Genomic DNA, 21485 nt, shown 5'->3' with positions numbered 1-21485 from the left:
AGATGGGGTAGAGAGAGAAGACGGGAGGGGAGGGGAGGGGGGATAGTAGAGGATAGGAAAGGTAGCAGAATACAGCAGTTACTAATATGGCATTATGTAAAAATGTGGATGTGTAACCGATGTGATTCTGCAATCTGTATTTGGGATAAAAATGGGAGTTCATAACCCACTTGAATCTAATGTATGAAATATGATATATCAAGAGCTTTGTAATGTTTTGAACAACCAATAAAAAAAAAACAAACAAAAAAAATACAACATCAATTTCCAGGAGATGTGATAAATAAATTAAGATGTTTTTATGAAAAGAAATACTATAAAGCATACACACACACACACACACACATACAGAGAGAGAGAGAGAGAGAGAGAGAGAGAGAGGATCAATGTAACATATTAGAAAACTTAGTAAACCCCCAAACTGACACACACACTCCTAATGTGTATATGCATAAAATGACACTTATAGACATCTGAATTATACAGAATTAGAACCAGAGATAACATGACGGATGCATTAATGAACAGCAGGAACATAATTCTGAACAAAAATAATTTCATAGGAAAACATTGACAGTATGAACCCTTTTATGTAAATGAAATTGCAAAATTAAACACTATGTAGAAAGAAAAGAAAGCAGAGATGAGCAATGAATTCAGTAGAGGATTGCCTCTGAAAAGGAAGAATAGAGTGTGGGATTTGGGAGGACATCCAAGGGACCTTAAAGTTGCATGACAAAGTACTGTTTCCTAAGTTGGGTAAAAGAAATATGGGTTTACATTATAAAATTATTCTTTATTACTCAAGTGTTTTATATTTTTTTAGCGATGAATAAGAATTTAAAAAGAAAATGAGAATAAAAATGGTAAATTATGTTGGTTAATATGGGCAGAAGCAGTAGGTTTTAGTGAATGAGTGCATTTGGCAAAAATCGGAAGCTGATATCTGGTGGGAAAGCAGAACAGGTTGGTGGATTATTGAGTATGAGAAGATCATTAGACACTCCAATTAGAATTTCAAATTCTATATAATTTAGGGGATATAATTTAGGTTCTGAGTAAAGGACAGATCTGAGAATTAATCATTAAGACTGACTCTTGCATGTTTTAGAATAAGGCACAAGAAAAATCAAGTGTCTGAGTCTTTCAGATGTAATATACTTGGAATAAAAACACAAGTGAATGGATAAAAAATGTGATATATATATATATATTCAATGGAATATTACTCAGCTTTAAAGAAGAATGAAACTATGATATTTGCTGGCAAATGGATGGAGTTGGAGAATATCATGGTAAGCGAAATAAGCCAATCCCAAAAAACCAAAGGCCGAATGTTTTCTCTAATATGCGATGATGCTAATTCACAATAGGAGGGGGATAAGAGAGAAGAACAGAGTTACCTAAGATTAGACAGAAAGGAGTGAAGGAAGGGGAGGGGAGGGAATGTGGGGGATAGGAAGGATAGTAGAACCAAACAGACATTATTACTTTATGTATATTTGTGATTGCATGACCAATGTGATTCTACAACCTGTACAACCAGAAAAATGAGAAATTATACCTCATCTATGTATGATACATCAAAGTGCATAAATGCATTCTACTGACACCTATAACTAATTAAAACAAATAAAATAATTTTAAAAATCAGGTGAAACAAATATAGATTTCTGTTTTTATAAAACTCTGTAATGCTAGTTGAAGGTATCTGTCTATGAAAATATCATGATATTCACTTGTATATTTGTAGCTTAGATCCCATGACTTAAAAAGTGAAAAATGTAAAATTATTCTCATAAGTAAATAAAAAAGCTTGAGAAACTCTGTCAATAAAAATATTGTAGCATGCTCTTTCTTTTCATGATGTGCTGTCAGTTATTCTGAAGATATGCTTAGGAGTTTAACACCATATTCATACAACAGGAAGCCTTTCATGACAGGCTGGTAAACTCAGTCATTTCCAGACACTAGCCTCCCTTCAAAGGGATTGAAAATTCATAAGCAAACTCTTTGTCCCTTCTGAATATTGAATAGTGTTCAAATGCAGAATTTTTCTTTGAATTCATGGAAATTTATACTTAAATATGCACATTTTAATATTTTTTCACTGTTATATTGACCATGATCCAAAGCCTGGTTTCACTGCATAGAGAGGAGAGAGGAAAAGTAGCATGTCATCCAGGGAGAGGGGGACACAGGGCAGGGAACTCAGTTCATCTGGTGGACATAAAGCCTTAAAAACATAAAGAGCATTTCCTTTGCAATGAACTTTGTAAATACAAGAGTTAATTGTGTCTTCAGAACAAGTCAGCTTGGTTGAAAGCCAACTCTCAGTTTCTTATGCAGCAATAGCTATTGGTCTTCAAAGGACCTTACAAACAGGGCAATGATACCTTAGCAGGAACTCTGTGGCTATTGGCATAGGACCTCCTGAGCCTATGTATCCTCGTTTCCCTGGTACTGTGCAAGTTATTCACAAGACAGGACCAGGGGAGTAAAATAGAGACACAGCAGGGTGGGGAGAATGGTTATTTCTTGAGTTCCTGAATTTACAGATTGATACCCAACACTAATATCGGGAGTTCTTTATATTATCTTCAAGAAGGGATGCAGATTTAACAATTCTTAGTAAGTGATTTTTAACTAGAAATTCTAAGTTTCTAGTTATGGAGCAGAAGTACCCAAGCAGTACCTATTTGACTGAGTGATATAAGCATTTGCATAGTATACACAAGGCCCCAGATTTGATCCCCAGCATCACAAGTAAATAAATATATACATAAAAAATACTTGTAGGTCAGCTTGGTGAACCTTACCAGCCTTCCAGGGATAATGCTCAACAATGTAGTGCAAAATACGTATATGTGCACGTTTAAATATTTACCTTGGTAAATTCAGATAAGCACTATTTTAAAGAAGTCTTTTGATGAGACTTATCTGTGTTAGAGTGCACTACCCAGCACACCTGTGCAGACCTCCCTGATCCTTTCCAGCTATAGGGACCAAAAGGAAGAGGACTTAAGCTCTACTTGTAGCTAGGAGAGAGGAGTAGAGATACTCATGAAGGGAAGAGGAGAATTTGCATTTTAGAATATTATGAGCCTCTATAAACACCTACAAAGAAAGATTCATGTAGAACAGTCCAAAATCTACTTTGATTTTGGTTTTGATTTTAATATTGGTTTCAATATTTCAAATTAACATGAAAATGTAAGAAAAAGTTAAAATATGTTTCAAAATTATACTTACATTATGCCTCAGACTAAAACAATTGAGAAATATCCTATTGGATTACTTCCATATCTTTTCACAGTAAGTTAATTTAGAATATATTAACTCACTGAAAAATTTAGCCAATTCCCTTTTCTTCTTCATGTTAAAACTAAGAAATACTATCATACCATGACACAAATAACTATAAAGGGTAAAACTGAACAAAGTCAATGAGCTAAACCTATTTGGATTCAAAGCAAATTAAATGAGGAAAATAGGGACAGGTATTGTTCCAAAGTACCATCCTGAGAAGTGAAAACCAGCACATGTCAACATATTGATTTGAATAACCCCTGGTAGTGAACTACTAAAGACCACAGCAATAGCATTCTATCATTTGGGAAGATACTTCTGATTCTACACCCAAATATATGTCACTTTCCCCCTTCACACCTCTTATTTTACATCATTTCCATTGCACTGACTACAGTGTGTTTGTGGCCTTTGAGTTTGAATTTTGAGAGTTCTCATAGTTTTACAAAACTTCTTGTGCTCTTCAGCTCCCTGCAGTGTTGTTTATCCAGTAACTGGTCAATGATTCCATTGTCACTTGCATTTATGTGGGCCAGAGGCAGATTCTTGCATGGGTGTTTTTCAGATCCAAGCAAACACATCCTGTCAACACATTTCCTAAAGTGGTGTTTTTTTTTGAACAGTATTTTGGAAGATGTTAATAGGAATGTCATCAAACAAATTTATCAAAGTAAAATGGTTTGGTAAAAATGCTATGGATATTTGCACTATAAATTAACAGATAAAATCTTGATAAAAAGAGAAACATGTTGAGTCATGTTTACTCAAGTGTTCTTGTATATACAGGTGAATATAGGCTATTTTTGCACAGCATGCCTGTTAACGTCTAGCACATCAGAGCTCCACCAGAATACTGGTGTATGAGATACCCTGAAAATATTTAGAAAAATATTTAACATTTATTTCCTTGCCAAGGATTGAATTTGGAACATCCTCATTTTAAAGGTTAATGCAATGTTTTAAATTACATATTATTTATACTGCTGTAATAAACCGACACTCACTACTTAATTCGATACCACTGGTGATCCCTGATGTCCTCTGTCATTTTCTAGCTACATTAAATCTCGATGTGGAAGTAATGTCTAACATATAGTGTGATAGAGCATCAATTATCAAGGCTTTCTTCTAAATGTGGAAAGGAATTGAAAGCAATATTCTTCTAAAGGAATTAGTTAAAAGGAAAATATTCTTAGAAGGTTTTTTTTCCCCCTCTTCTCTCCCTGGTTTAAATAGAAATCTAAATAATTCAGCCATGGCATATAGACTGTCAGGAAAAGTCATTCAGAGTCTTTTATTGTTCACATTTAGAAGATTTAAGGATTCATTACCGTTTCATTGAATAAAACTTCAGGAGATAAAGAAAACAGTCTGTTATGTTTGACAAGTGAATGGATATAACCATACATTACCCAAGGATAAGTATCATACCATTAAAAATTGTTTTTGCAGTTATTATTAGTTTAGATCCTCAGAACAACCTTGTGAAATGAGCAGAGCAAGAATCATTATTCTCACTTCATGCACACAGGTATTTGAGCTACTGAGAAATTAAATGGCTTTCATATTAATATCATTAGCCCAGCTCACTACACTGTCCCGTGTGCCAACATCAAACTAACAGGGGAGGGGTTACCTGCTCTTGCAGAAAGAGATGACTATCTGAGGGTCAGCATCAGGCTTGAACGAAAGCTGCACTAGACTCACAGTTTAGAACTTCTTCTCTTGTGTCTCATTGCTCTTCTCCAAATTTTTATGCCACTCATATCCAGTTTTGGCTGTGGAAAGCAGCTTGTAAAACAATGCACTCTGAATTATCAGGAGCTTTGGCATCATGGGGCAGGATGCATGGTTAAAGGAGTGCCGTAGGGAGATTTTTCTGGCACCAACAGGAAATGTACTTTAGACTCCCAGCTCAGCTGCCTGAGATTTTCTGCCCAGGTAGCTTCATAATCCAGTATTTTGCTGGAGCTGCAAAGCAGTGTGTTTACTCTGAAGAAAAATTGCACCAAACTTGAAAATGCCAAGTGCAACCCACCTTATGATTTAAAATATGAACATCTGAATCATTTTGAGTCCAAAGCTGAGAGCAAAACCATTTCATACTGCAAAAGTAAATGGCTTTCTAATCTTGTTGTTTTTCCCTTCCCAGAATCAAAGCTAGTTTTAACACTTGAAATATGTCCTTAATAGTATGTTAAAATATTCACTGTTATGAGAATGAAACTGTAGTCTAATTTTACTGGGCAGCCACTGAATTGTGACCACTTTAATGAGCCTTTGGACCTAGTTTCATAAATTAGTTCTGACACAGCACTATGGCACGTTGGCCTCTGGTTATTAGAATGCTAATGCAAAGATCACTGGTTGGCCAGATTCCCATTTGTTACCAGAATACACTCCATGCTCCCAGACTCTGTTTGCAAGGGCAAATAAAAGTGGAAACTTGAACTTCATACCAAAGAACTGGTAAGTCTGACTCTTGTATGTGACTTATTTAGATTAAACACACACACACACACACACACACATATTTTTTTCCCCAGTAGAAACCAAAGTGGAAGAAAATGGACACACCTTTTATATTTACTATCTATTTTTTCCCAAAGGTTATATTAAGAAGGAAAAAAAATCATGGATCATCCACTGTCATTGTATTTTGTTGAACACATAAAATGTGCCGTGTGCTGTGCTAAGTGTTTAGTAAACAAAAATGAGCATTGTGTGCTCTACAGATATTACAGAGAAAGACATACCTGCCACTTACTATAGAAAATGTCACATGTCATAATAAAGAAGTGGACTTCATGCTTTGAGGATATGGTGCCCCATTCTCTATAGCTGAGAATGTCTTTAAGGGTCCATTCTTTGTGTATGAGGTGGTTTTTTCCTGAGGCAGCAATTCTAATGTGAAGTGTTTCATAGAACCACATCTTCCAAATTCTGCAAAAGCCTTAGCTCTTATCGTTGAGCCAGAAACTTGTTTCTGTTCTTTGTTTGTTTTACTTTGCCCTTCCCATCAAGACTCTTATTAGCTAATTGTCAAAATACCTTTGATTTGCCTTGAAGATTAACTGGCATGAAACTTGATAAAACTCTGGGGCTTGGGTACATGTTTAATCAATGTCAAGTCTAGTCTAAAATTATTGAGCTGCAAACACAAGCACATTTTCACACAGGTTACAAAGCAAACACTAAGTGGTAATAATTACAAAACTATTTAATTTCTAAATTTTTCTACTTATATAATTATTCTTGGATCATTTTATCTCTTTTGTTATCTTGGATAAGTTTTCTAAAGAAGTCTTTTCTATATTCCACAAACATCTTTATCTCTGTAAAGGTTAAAAATGAAGATGACAAGTTTTATAAAGAGATACATCTTTCAGAAACCAAATAAATCAAACATAAAATTCACATACATGTCCACCAGCAGAACTCTGAATATGTATAGTACTTTGCTTAACAGTTTTAAAAATATACTTAGTGATTTATTAACATCAACAGTGGAAAAATGTTATGATAATTAAGACTAAAACTACATGGTGAAAATAATTAGCCATCTGTGAATCATAAATGTATAGATTTAACAGTACTAATTATTTTGCATCTTATAGTTTATTTTCATAGTTGAATACAAAATATTCCTTGAAAAATAAAATTAAACCAACGGAGGGTTTGGATTACCAGTTTCTTTGTGAACACTCAGATTTTTACATGAGTGAAAAAAGACCTTAAGATGTGGGTATTGCTCCTCTTGTTGATTTCCTATTCTAATTTCTCCTTTTCCGTGTGTGTACATATGGACTTTATTTTCTTAGGTCCTCTTTGTGATGATTGTATTCAGTGTTTATAACATTCCAACCACTGTGCTAATTCATAAATATAATTAAATGCCAGAAGTAAAGTTAGGAAGTCAAATACATATGATGAGGAGGGTAGCACACAACCATGGTGGTGTGACCGAAAACAAGCTAATATCTGTACTAGCTAGGAGCTGGTTACAAATTCAGCAACCAGGTTCATCCCACTCTCAGTGAGTCAGAACCTGCACTTTGAAAAGAACATCCAGTGGTTGCCATGAACCTTCAAGTTTGTGAAACACTAGAACATTACACTTTTAGTTTACATCTCTTCCTTCAATTGTCATTCAAGGAATTTATTTTTCAGATGTTTTGAAAAGATGATGTTAAGAATTCTGAGCAGGAGAATAAAGCTTTTAGGGATGACATTTGAAAAGATGCCTTTCTAAAGACTTACAATGTAATAATGCTATCTTAATGTCATCGTTGATGATAGTAATCATTGCTGGCATTTGTACATCATTTAGCAGTTGATCAAATTTTTACACACAATAAAAAATTTTACACTAACCCTGTTGATTCCAATTTACAGAAGTTTAAATTCAGAAAACATAAGTGATTTGCATAAGCTGACATCACTAATAAGAAGTGGTATCAACTACAATTTCAGGAATTCTCACTCCAAACTTTGAATTCTGTAAATGAAGGTTGATTCTGATTTTTTTTGAAAAAGTCACTGGCTTATAGTAGGGTCTACATAATTTATTGGTAGATTGCTAAATACATAGTAATTTCATTTGTACAAAGGATAAAATTTTTTAATAACATCTCCATGAGAAAATTATAAAGTAGAAAGCCTTTAAATCAAAACCTACTCTTAGGAATTCCATGAAAAAGCAAACCCCAAAGAGCTCTTTTGCCTGAGAATGCAAAACTGATAGAACAAAGAAACAAAAAAATACAAAAGAATTAAGATTCTTCTCTTCTAGTGGCTGGGGAGGCTGAGGCAGGAGGATCACCAGTTTGAAGCCATCCTCAGAAATTTAGTTGAGGCCATAAGCAACTTAGTGAGACCCTATCTCTAAATGAAATATATATATATATNATGTTTTACTCAGATCTTTAAATTGCTTTTACTTAATACAAATGTTCTTTCACTAGTGATGAGACTACATCCTAATAAACCTATTGTATATTTAAAACATATTGAGTAAAAATTGTATTTTATATATCTAATTTGCTGAACGTCATGATTTAGCACTGTAATACCTGTACAGTACCCTTTGTTTACCCTCATGATTGCTTGGTTTACTGGAAGTCAAGTATGCTGTCACTGGGAGAGTATCATATTGCATATTGCTAGCCTAGGAAAAGATAAAAATTCAAATTTCAAAGTATAGTGACATTGAAAAAAAATCAAAATCCCTAATGCCATAATTGAGTAGTCATTAAATTAAACCTTCTTAAGTTGGGGAATTCTCTGTATGTGTATTCCAACATGGATACTTCAAAATGTAACTGAGAACTCTGTTCTCCTTTCTATGTTACAGTGCAAAGACTGGGTTTTATGAGTTGCATGTCCACTTCTTAACCCCTAGTATTTAAGAATGTGACTACCTTCAGCCTTAAGCCTTTAAAGAAGTTATCAAGTTTAAATAAGGTCAAAAGGGTGGGCCTAGGCCTGGGTTTGTGGCTCAGTGGTGGAGTGTTCACCTAGCATGTGTGAGACACGAGATTCTATCCTCAATACCACATATAAATAGATAAAATAAAGGTATTGTGTCCATCTACAACTAATATGTGTGTGAGTGTGTGTGTGTGTGTGTGTGTTTAGGGTGGGACCTAGCCCACTATCCCTATAAGATCACTAATCATATTGGATTATTCATATTGGATTAATCATATTGGATTATTAATTATTGGATATATATAAAGGGTGGGACTTAATCCAATATGATTAGTGATCTTATAGGAATAGTGGGTAGGATACAAGCGTACACACAAGGAAGACAATGTGATGGGCAAAGACAAGACTGGCCAAGGAGAGGGACTCCAGAAGAAACACTACTAACACCTTGAACTTGGATTTCTAGCATCCAAAATTGAGAAAAAAACATTTATTTTTTGGTTAAGCTACCAGTCTATGGTATTTCATTCTAGCATTTCCAGGAAAGAAATACAAATGTTTTCTACCTCTTCTTTTGAGATTATTGAATATACTGTGTATTGTTAACCCAACCATACTGGTTGTGTTATCTTCCCATGAATGTGTACAGTCTTGTGATTTACAAATTTACCTCAATTCACCAAGAAAAAAGAAAAAGTGTCTTTTTTCTGGCTCTGTTAAAATGCTCATATCCTGTCATAGAAACATCTGGTACCAAATATTTTTTAAAATCTTTCTGGCCTGCCAACTTTTCCATTTTTGTGTGCTTATGCTCATTTATTTCAAAACCGTTTGTTTTTAATTTTCAGAGATTTGTGATTAAATATTTTTGCCTAATGTGGTTCTTTTCAGAGTGAGTGTGAAGCTAGCCAAGAATTTTCTATTTTTTTTTTATAATTTTAAATTGAAATGAGTTCATTACTTTTTTTGGTACTTTTAAAGTTTTCTTTGATTTAATTATTACATATTGTATTATTATCCTCATTTTAAATAGTAGAAGCAGAGAACATACAGTAAGATTTAAATACAAATAAATTGCGCATGCCATGCACAGTAAAATTTCATTATACCACTATCTTTACATAAAATTATTATTTTTGCTAAATTTAATAGCAAATATTGGTTAATGTACCTTTTTACTAATATCTTATGAAAAGCATATTTTGAAACATCTGCTTTTTCAAATATCTCCAAAGAGAGTGAACTCATTTTTCTTTTCCTCTCCAGTAAACAGAGATGTTCAAAATCATTTGTCTGACCTTAGAATTACACTTACACTAGTAGATTTAATAAATGTTTTTCTCTTGTCAGTACTGATGACAATGTTTCTCCCAGTCAAAATCATTTTTTACAGTAAGGGCTGACCCAAGATCTTTCTCCTTTTGCTCCTTCTACCTTCACAACTTATTCAAAGTTACAGGCACCATTTCTCACTTGCAGACCAGAGCAGCTCTGTGAGGGAAGAGTATATCCTGTTCAGTTTATTTCAGTCATTGTATTTTTAGGTTTCCTGCTCTCCAAGTGTTTGCAATTTAACCAAAATGGTATGTCAATCTGGGTGTGAGATTAGCACAGAGTCTTTATAAAAAGAATCATCAACTACATTCACAGGCTCAACCAATAAAAGGGCAATATCCTTATTACACATGCAGCTTCAGATGGTGTTCAGATGTTGGAGAAACACTCTTGGAATTCCTGAGTTACATGAAAGCAGTGAGTTGGCCTTTTTTGTGTGAGTAGATGTTGTCCTCTTTATTATTATTTAAAGACATAGTATTTAGAAACATTTTGGTCAATAAAGCAAGTCTAGAATAGCTGAGAAAAATTGTCCACACTTTAAATATATATATATATATATATATATATATATATATATATATATATATATGAATGATTGGGGATGTGGCTCAGCAGTTAAGCCCACCCCTGGTTCAATCTCCAATACCAAAAAACAAAACAAAACAAAACAAAAAACTAACCTTCCCAAAAAGGAAAGAAATGATGGGATATTGGGATACACAATATTTAATAACAAAGCCAAGTTAAGGCAAAGAAAAGATATACAGGATTCTCTGAGATAAAAAACAAAAACAAAAAAACAACAAACTTCCATCTAGGGCTTAAACAAAAACATTTAGGAGATTTTTCTGTTGTTCCATCTGTATCCATAACCACTATCCAGCCACATTTCCTCTTTTGACTTCCCACTTCATAACTCACCTCCATTCCTCATGTTTCCTCTGCAATAGCATTGGTTCCCTGACTGCTTCTCAAACATGTCCTTGCCCTGCTCTAATTGATTCCTCTCCTCTGGCTTCTTCTCCCTCCAGGTAATCCTGGCTAAATTCCTTAACTCCTTCAAATTTTTGCTCAAAGGTTTAACATGGTAACTTTACTATTACTATTTAAAATTGGTGTTAATATTTACTTACCATTATTACTATTTAATATTGCAATATCATCTCCTACTACTCATCACAATCACAGTCCCCTGCTTAAATTTTTGTTTTCCAAAGCATTATTTGCTTCTATTGTGTGATATAATTTATTTACTTATCATATCTTTTGTTTATTGCTAGACACCTGCCTCCCCACCAAAATGAAGCCAAGGATTTTTGTTCTGCTCATAAATTTATTCAAATAATGTAGTATAGTTGGCTCACAGATGTGGCTGAAGTGTTTGTCAAATAAGTGAATGAGCTCATCAATGAGTAAATAAATATGTGACCTGAAATTCTGTGACAGACATAACCACATTATAAACAAAGTTATAATTAGGGTGACCTTACCATGGGTCATTTTAGAGTGAAATGGAGGGAGATAAAATTATTAAAATTCTATTATTCAAAAATGTTAGTTTATCAAAAAATGGTTTATTATATCACTGTTCTAAAAAAGTTGTAATTAAAGATTTAAAAAATTATTCTAATGAATATATTTTGAGTAAACAAATTTAAAATGAATTTTAATTTTGAGTATTTGAATATTAAAAACAATATAAGTTGAGTAATTTTCTATGGTGCTTTATTCAGGTCTCTGATAATACCTGTTTCATATGTTCTGTATTTTTCTGTAAAATTAATTGTTCTATGCTATTATTTTCAGTTTTCATATAATTTCTCAAATATTTTTAACATTATTGACACGTACAAAAGACTGCTTTGTAAATATATTTTAGTTGAAAAAATTTCCTCTTACAAATGTGGGGGAAAATAAACTCAAAGCCAATTAACAATGAATGAATGAAGTTCCCAGTTCTATTTTTACACTGAAATGTGCCAACAGTTCAGTCCAAATACTTTTGCAGATACTGTCTTTTTACCTTCCGTCACAGAGCACTTTTCTTTGACATATTTTTATAAGATAAAACCTGTCAAAATGTCTGAATAGTCTTCTGAATGTCTCAGTAAATGTAGATGCCACACAATCATGAACATTCTCAATTTCATTCCTCTGGCACAGAAGATAAATATTTATTATGAATAAAAGCGCTGGTAAAATATTTTCCCCTAAGTCAAAATATTTCTGTCATGATAATAGGCATTAAAAATTAAATCTCGCATATATTTAGAGTTCTCATTGTTTATTTATACTCAGCTTTTGTAAGAATAAGCTTTTCTTTTTATTTATGAGATTTACTTTAAATCATTTTAAAAAACAAAATTTGAATTTTTTATGAATATTGATTCAAGATTTCCAAATAATCTTTAACAAAATGTTAACAAAATTTAAGGGATTTGGGTTGGGGATATGGCTCAAGCGGTAGCATGCTTGCCTGGCATGCGTGCGGCCCGGGTTCGGTCCTCAGCACCACATACAAACAAAGATGTTTGCCCGCTGAAAACTAAAAAAAAATAAATAAATATTAAAAAATTCTCTCTCTCTCTCTCTTAAAAAAAAAATTTAAAGGATTTAGCAATTAGTATTTCAAAAGCTCAAACACTTCCATATTCTGGTTATGATATGAAATAAAAAAAAGAGATCCTGTAAAAACCTCCTGAAGTTTTCTTTTTAATTCAATATCAGTTTTATCATTAAAATTTTTATATTTCCATTTTTTTGTGTACACATAAAATATTTATAAGCTGTGATATAGCTGAGCTTATAAAATTGGTAGAACCTCACAGTTTGTTGGATGCAATTATGAATTATTTGTATACCATAACCAAGTCGAAGTACATTTCTGCTCCATAGGTTTCCTAATTTACTAAGAATATTATTTTTGCCATCATACTGTGTTCCACCAAAATTCATGTTCATATTATCACAGCAAAAAAAATCACATCATTGTATCTGCAATGTTGATTTTTTAAACTAAATTTATAATACCATCAATTTCACAGTTTTAATTTAATAGCTAGTTATAATAAGAGATTTTAATTTTAAAAGAAATATATAGAGGTACATGGATAAATTAGCTTATGGCCTTTTAAAGATTTACGAATAAAATAGTTCATCATTATTTTTAAAAAGATTTTCACATAATTATTATGGATAGCAATTGCCCATGAGAAGGGAAAGCAGCGCAATGTGTAATTCCTTTAAAGTGGTTCTTGGTGTCTAGGTTAGGTCCTTATTTCAGGGGTTCAGGGGTAGAAACCATTGTTGGAGTATTTAGAATACGAATTTAAAGAAATAGTGTTTATTAGTGATCAACAGAAGTGACAGGAAAAATATTACAGGCATGTAAAATTAATAATAGCCATTACACACACACACAACAGAAAAGATTAAGGAGCTAATTAGTTCCTGAAGATAAACATCTACACAGTACTGATACAATATCAGTATTGTTACCCCCACTTTACAGGTAGATAAAGCTTACCTCAAGAGAGAAGAATAACTTACATAAGTCCACAGGGCTAGTACTCTAACAGAACCCAGATTTAAATGGGATTCTATCTGACTTCAGAGGTATGTTCCTTAAAGTACATCCAATTATTTTCTTCTTCCTACTTTAAGGTAGAAATTTTATCTTGTTGCTATTTGCAACTACATATGTCTAAGAAAGAGGAAAACAGGGATGTTTATCTCCACTGAAAATTCAATGACTAGTGCAGACAGTTTGCTGAGTTACTGCTTTTTAGCTTTTGGTGAAAATTCTGAAGGTACAGGACCAAGAGTGTGTGTATTTGGGTAGGATGTAGGTTCTAAGGATGTAATAGTCATTCTTCAGTATCCACTCGGAATTGAGGGGTGTGATTACAAGAAATAAGTAAACTATCTCTTCTATACTTTCTCTATTTTTAACCATTATAGATACAAAAAGGCATCACCTGGAACTACATCTACAAATAGAAAGTTATATGAATATAATCTAGGTCAATTACCATACCAAATGAGTAGATTTATTGATGTGCAACAGTTATTCAAAATGATGAGTGTTTTAAAAAGTTCTTGATTTTATACACAACATCCCTCAATCCACAGGAGATTGGTTCCAATACTACTCAGATACAAAAGTTTGGATGCTCCAGTTCCTCATAGAAAATGATACAGTATTTGCATATAAGCTACGGAATCCTCCTGTGGACTGTACACTATCTATCTCTAGGTTACTTATAACACCTGCTACAATGTAAGTGCTGTGTGAATACTTGTTGTCCTGCATTGTTTGGGAAGCAGTGACAAGGAAAAGCAGCCTGTACATATTCAAAACAGATGCAATGGTGATAGGCCTAATTTCAAAGACAATGGCCACTCAAAGGAGTGCTGAAGAAAGACCGAGGAACCGTGAAATGATGAGAGTCTACGGCAGGGCATGACTACACATCAGTTCATTTGTGTGGGTTCAGTGCAGGGGCTCAGCATGTGGCAAATCAAGGTTTGGCTTTTGAAACTTGTTTTTTTTTTTTTTTTTTTTTTTTTTTTGTTTTTCTGACTTTTTTTTTCAAGTCCACAATTCTTGAATCTACAAATGTGCAATCTGCAAATATGTAGCTCTGACCATATTTGATAGTGACTGACTACTGTGGTGGATTATAATGTATGTCCAAGATGGGCATAGTGACACACAGCTGTAATCCTAGCGAATCAGGAGGCAGAGGCAGGAGGATTGCAAGTTAGTGGGCAGCCTCAGCAATTTAGTGAGGGCCTGAGCAAGTTAAAGAGACCCTGACTTAAAATTAAAAAAATAAAAAGTGCAGGGGATATATCTCAGTGGTAAAGCAACTCTGGGGTTCATTCCCCAGTACCAAATGAATAAATAAATAATAGGATAAAAATTCACAAATTATTTGATACCTGTGGTAGGTAGATGAATAGTCCTCTGAAGACTTGAACATTCTAATTCCTTGTACCTGTGATAGCAAAAGGAAATTAAACTGACTTTTTTTTAAAAAAAATTCTAGGGATTAAACCTAGGGCCTTGTGCATTTGAGGCAAGTACTCTACCAACTGAGCTGTATGTCCAACCTTAAACTGACTTTAAAAATATATTTTTATTAGTTGTTGATGAATCTTTATTTTATTTACTTATTTATTTATATCCGGTGCTGAGAATCGAACCCAGTGCCTCACACATGCTAGGTAAGAGCTCTACCACTGAACCATAACCCCAGCCCCCTAAATTGACTTTTGAATAGAAGCATTGTCTTGGTTTATCTGTCCTGGGTCATCTGGAAGAGGCTCAAATGAAATCACAAGGGTCCTTGTATTTGGAAGAGGAAGGGAGAAGGAAAGGTCAAAATGATGTATTGAGGAAAGGACCCATCCTACACTCTTGTCTGTCTATGGGAGAAAGAGGTCAGCAGTTGAGGAATGCTGGAAGCCTCCAGAAACTAGAAAGACAAGAAAACAAATTCTCCCTTATAGCCTCCAGAGGAATATGGTCCTGTGGATCCCTTTATTTTTGCCCAGTGAGACCTGTGTTGGACTCTGACCTGCAGAACTGTAAGATATTAAATTCGTACGTTTTAAGCCATTAATGTTAGGGTAATTTGTTACAGAATCAATAGAAAACTGACATAAGAAGTAGAACTTAATTTACTGCTGCTGAAGTGCAGGCTAGATTTAGTGACTCTCTTCTAATGAACAGAGTGTGTCAGAAAATGGGAGGACACATCCTAAAATGATTGTGTGCTTCTGCCTACCCTGGGTTTTCATTCCATCTGAGGAATGTTTGTCCTCAGCCTCCTGGTGAAGAAGCCACAAGATGAAGAACTAAGGCCTGCCAGCAACCTCATGGATGGACCTGGGAGAATATTCTTTGCAAGATAAAATCTTTATATGATTAGAGCCCCAACACACAACTTGATAGCAGCCTTGAGAGAAATGCTAAACCCGAACCACTTGGGTCAAGTACTCTCAGATTTCTGACCTACAGAACTGGTGAACCAATAAACATTCATTTTGTTGGCCTATGACACTCAGGATAGCTTGTTATGCGGTGGTAGATAACTAATAGAAGTACTCTAAGCTTTTTATTTAGTAAAAGAGATAACATGGCAAGAAAAAGAAAAAGTGCTAATTAGGTGACTCTTACTCCTTACCTCCAAATAAACTCTGACGTGAATGTGCATATTCCACTGGAAAGTTATGAGGAAATTTTGAATATTTTAGCATAACAATGCACACATATAAAAGCTGAAATTTCTATAAATATAATTTAGTCAGAGTTTATTCAGATTATAAATGGAATTAAAACTTCAATGTCAAGAATAAAATTTCTGAAAACACACAGTCTTACTAAGAATACATTCATCCATTTACCCACACTTTAATGGATCAGATCTGTCAAAGCTACTGTGAGATCAACAAAGGCAATTAACCTCTTATTTCTCCCTCTGTTCTTTCTTCTCTTATATTTTCCTTTTCCCTTGAAGTCTACACTTAATGGAACAAAGCATGCCTGAAACACATTAACTTGTGGGTTTTCTACTTTGTGGTATAGAAATATTCTCCAGACTTTATAAAGTTTAATGACCTCTAGACTAACATGCGTATCCATTAAAAAGAGAAAATAATCATTCACTCCATAATGCTTTTATGTTAAATTTCAGGCTCAATGTGATTATTGAAATAAAGCATCTTTTCCCCTTCATGACTATAATTGGTCTTTACTAACTAAATATATGCACTAACCACACTATACTTCATGGCAGTAGCAGTAGCCTGGTTCTTTCCCCACCCTTCTTGTGTGCGTTATTAAAATTCAGATCACATATTCACTTCTCACAAGTTCTTTTAAATGTAAGTGTTAGTTCATCAAATCTATTCCTCCTGCATAGCTAAAATATAATTCCCCAAATCCAACTGAAATATTGACTAGTATATAAATCATCTCCTTCCTGTTTGAATGTAAAGGAGAACACAGACTGCACCTTGGGGACTTTTTATACCCAAGAATCTGAGTGAAATTTCTGTTCCTAAATATTGTAGTAGGGAAAGTTGTACTTTAATATAAATCAGTCCCTATTACTATTTACCCTGTGAAATCAGACTGAAACTAACTTGTAAGAAAAATCCAGTGGATAAAAAAATGATGTAAATTTATTTGAACAGCATCTACTGCTGTGGTGATATTTGGCATCACTTCTTTCCTGAACTTAATTAATAGAAGATGGTTCAATATACAACAATTATCAAAAATATTTCTAAATTTTATTCACATTAAAGAAACATATTTCTACATGGCAAGGGCTATGAAATTCTACTTCTCTTCTTCTGTACTTTTGCTTCTTAATTCAAATTCTCCTTGTTAGTGTGTCAACACATACATTATCAGTGCTTAATTAAGAAAGGGATACGACACAACACCAGGAAATTTCAAATAAGAATGGTCCTATCCACATTCATCGTTTCTAACTCAAAAGAGAAATTAGTAAGAAAAATCTTTTTTGTAGCTTTATAAAAAGAGAACAGTGATTGTTTTATTCATAGAGTAATCAAAATACTTTTTCATCCTGTAAGGAAATTGTGCTCATCTACAAATCAATTAGTTCTGTTAATGAAAAAATAGGACAGGCTTTTAAAATGTATCTTTTATGATGCCTCTGCTTCACATATGAAGTTTAGATAATGGATCATGACAGAGAAGAGTCATCAGCAATGTGAATATTAAAATATGAATATAACTAGTTATGAATAATTTCTCCCTTCAAAATGGGGCTCTGGGATCAACAGGATTTGCTATGTAAACCATTATGTTAGCAGCTTGATTGTTGGAAGATAGGCATGTGTTCCTAGTGGCTTCTGAAAATATGTACATAAAATGGAATTCGGTCATCAATATTTATTCTTAGAAAGGTGACAATTCAAAGCTAGTAGGGCAAACATTTTTTTTTTCAGCTGTAGGTACGATTTGTGACTAGGATTTAACTGTCATTAGAATGTTTTAACGTGTATTTGTGAGAAAAGAAATGGAATCCCACCCCAGGCTGCTCTTGTGTTGATGTTGTCTTGGTCATTTCCTCTGCTGATTCCAGTCTCTTTCTCTTCATTTTGATGACCTTCTATCAATAAATACATTTCTTATTTGCCATATTGTTTATTTTGAAAGTAAATGTGTTATTTTGAAAATGTGTCTGAAACATTTTATTACTCTGTATTTCAAATATTCCCGTTGTTTTCTGGGGGAGAAAGAGGGAGATATCATAGAGGTAGTAAAAACTATACTGGTTCAGACAAGGCACATCCCTATCCTTTGTGGACATATTACTAATCTTAAAAATTCAGAACAATTTAGGTTGCCTCAATTTGTTCATGGTAATAAATTTGAACACACTTTCTGTAAATCTTTTTGGGATATCCCAGCTCAAGTACAGCTTCACTTGATTTAAAATTCTATCTTCAATACTTTTAGCTTAATGGCATTGTCAAATGTCAAGAACACTCAGTACAAGTTTTTTTGTAAATTTGTTTGCAGTACGTCATATTTTATCTTTTTAATAATAGCTGTCAAGCCCCACACATTTGCAACAAAGAATAATTAAATTAAATGGATTACAAATTTAGTCACAATACTACAAAATTAAAATCTACATGGATTTCTACTGTGGCTACAATATTCTATTAACCTTTTTATATCGATACTTATATATGTGGTTTCATGTTAGTATATAGCATAAGATTGGCAGACAATTTTCGTTCTCCTAAATAGACATTGTTTATCTGGATACAACACACACACATATTCACTTCTTTGACTATGTTGTGCAAAATCTATTAAATCAGTGAAAACATCACGTTGCTAATTTTATATAGAAAATGTTTCAACATTCCCCCTGACTCACAAGACTAAATTGAAGTGCACTTTATTTATGTTTACAGCATTTGTTAGATATGTGGACAGAGTCATATAGTAAATATAAATGAAAGGAAATATTGAGATTTAAAGTACCCATTATGCATCAGTGTTCTTTCTTCCTTGAGAAGGTACTCCTTTAGACAGCTTATCATTCATTTACATAATTCTGACAGAAAAGACTGGTATTGAGTCAACAATGAGTTTCATATCATCTCTACACAAAGAGTTGCTAGTTGGTTTCGGAGGAAACACAACTGCTTTTGCATCTGACTGGTAGCACCAACTATGTTTTTCTGACTGAGTCCCTCTGTGGTAACTTTATATCATACTGTGCTGTTTTGCCCTGTTTCACATTTCACATCTGCCCCCTCCCTATGTCATCTTGATAGTTGCACTTCAGCATTCCATGGCACACTGTATTATCCATGGCTGGTCTCAGCACGAGCTCAGGAGCCAGACTACCTGAGATCAAATTCTAGCTCCACTACTTAGTAGGCAATAAGCTTGGGCAAGCTACTTAACCACATAAGTAAGACAGTGCACTATCTCATAGCACTTTGAGAAACAATTAAATTAATTAACATGCATAGAACACTTGGAAGGGAAACCAGCATGTAATCATTACTCAATAACTAGCTATTTTGTTGTTGTTGTTGTTGTTATTATTACTAGGTCCATACACTTTCACATCTACTGTGTGGTGCCATTTATAGATTCTCTTTGTTTCTCACTTCTCTGTCCCCATGTTTTAGGAGAGGATTTATTGGGAAGTAGTCGTCTTTTGAGAATGTATGGTAGCTGTGAACCACCCTCTCCTTTCATCTCCACCTTGAGAAAGGAGTGAATGGTACTGAACTGGCACACGTCTCCGAAGTTAAGCACAGGTTACCCAAGAAAATCACTCATAAAGAATGAGGATTTCAATATCCAAGGCAGGATGGCATTCAGCTCCACCATTGGATATCTACTCCATCATGCAGCTTATCTGGTGTTACCCAGAGAGGAGAAAGGAAACTGCGGAGACGGTGAGATAAAATAGTCAAGCAGAGAAGAGAAGAACTCATTTCTTTAAATTGATAATGACAGAGACATTCAGAAGACTTATTGTTCCTGGGTCTACACTCATAAGTGTGAATTATCCATGAAGGATAATTCTGATTTTTAGTTATGGGTGTGCCTGAAGTCACCCCAATTTGGAGACAAAAAGGTGCACACCTCAGAATATTTGGAATGATTCCACTAAATGGGTATCAGACCAAAGACATAGTGTCACCCTCTTGTGAGGAAAGCCTGTTGAGACCACTGTTCACACTTATCATATGAACTAGGCTAAAAAACATAGTGATATATCCAGTGAAACACTGATGTGTTTCCTAAGGGAAGGGATATAAGAAGTCTGGAATCTTTGTCTTCTCTCTTCCTCTTACCAGAAAATTAAGTGCAGAGGAAAAGAGGAGCTTGATTGAGAACAGGTGGGTCACACCCCACTCCCCTACTGGTTGGAATGGCTGCTTGGCTGTCGTCCACTATGAGGAGGAGGGCACCACAAAGCAAGATGGAAAGTGCCTGGTCCCCACAAGTCTATGCACTGTTCCTACATAGTTTGTGTTCAGGCTACAATGTGTGAAGGCAACTCCTCTCATGAAAATCATTGCATTTTCTTGTAGTTGCCCAATCTGTATCTAACTAGCATGCCAATGAGACATTTTAAAAATTATTCTCTGTTGAACTGACATCTAGTCCTGATCATGTTGGATAACAGGACATTTATTGTATTGCTGATCCACCAAGATGCTATGTCCTTTCTCTGTCTAATTTGTGCTCATGACCAAGAGTCAGAAGAAAAAGTAATATAATGAATTCACTGAAGTGGTACTGGAATTTGCCAGCAACCAAAACAGGATTGCAGAATTCTACCTTCCTACCCAATCAGCTAAAAATAGTTTAAAGAGATTAAGGTAACATTTGACAAGAAGGACAAATGATTTACCAACTTGTAAAACTAATTCCTGACTAGTTTGCCCTGGCTAGTTCAAAACTTACTTTAGCTATTGCTTCATGGGAAGTTTTTTCCCCCCTGAATCCTTTGCCATTTGACCATGCTGTTTGTGTTTTCTTCTTTCCTTGTACATAGCATATTACATTTATTGGTGACTTACACTATGAGGCAGTGCAGAACTGATTATCAGCACATAATAGGTGCTTGCCAAAGATTTGTGAAATAAATACAAGACATAAAACGAGAGTAATATATTCAGAATTATATTTAAGGCAAATTGATGGGATCAGAAGATTGTAAAAAACATGGTCTAACCGAATATATGAGGGAGAGAGATCAGTTTAAGACATCCCTAAAATCATGTGGATAAAACAATGATCATTTGTGGGATAAGAATCACTAAAAAATGTAATAATATTTATTTCTTTTACAACTCTCTTATCTGCCATCAAATAATTCTTA

At 34.1% G+C, this 21485-nt stretch overlaps 1 protein-coding gene across 16 annotated transcripts in view; it reads right to left on the bottom strand.

Annotated features, from left to right (window-relative positions):
* Nucleotides 1–21485, bottom strand: part of Ralyl (RALY RNA binding protein like) — a 650608-nt gene that overhangs the window by 144299 nt on the left and 484824 nt on the right. The window contains exon 1 of one of the 16 annotated variants that reach the window (XM_048782757.1): nucleotides 4946–5190. The exons of 14 other annotated variants lie outside the window; for them this stretch is intronic. The gene's annotated coding sequence lies outside the window, so the exon portion shown is untranslated. Of the gene's footprint in view, nucleotides 1–4945; nucleotides 5191–21485 lie in introns of those variants that run through there. One more of the 16 variants, XM_048782758.1, reaches the window with a different exon arrangement.

This window comes from Marmota marmota, unplaced genomic scaffold (genome assembly GCF_001458135.2).
Source record: "Marmota marmota marmota unplaced genomic scaffold, marMar, whole genome shotgun sequence".
Taxonomy (NCBI): domain Eukaryota; kingdom Metazoa; phylum Chordata; class Mammalia; order Rodentia; family Sciuridae; genus Marmota; species Marmota marmota.
The sequence above is the reverse complement of the archived record's forward strand: the minus strand, read 5'-3'. Positions and strand labels throughout refer to the sequence as shown.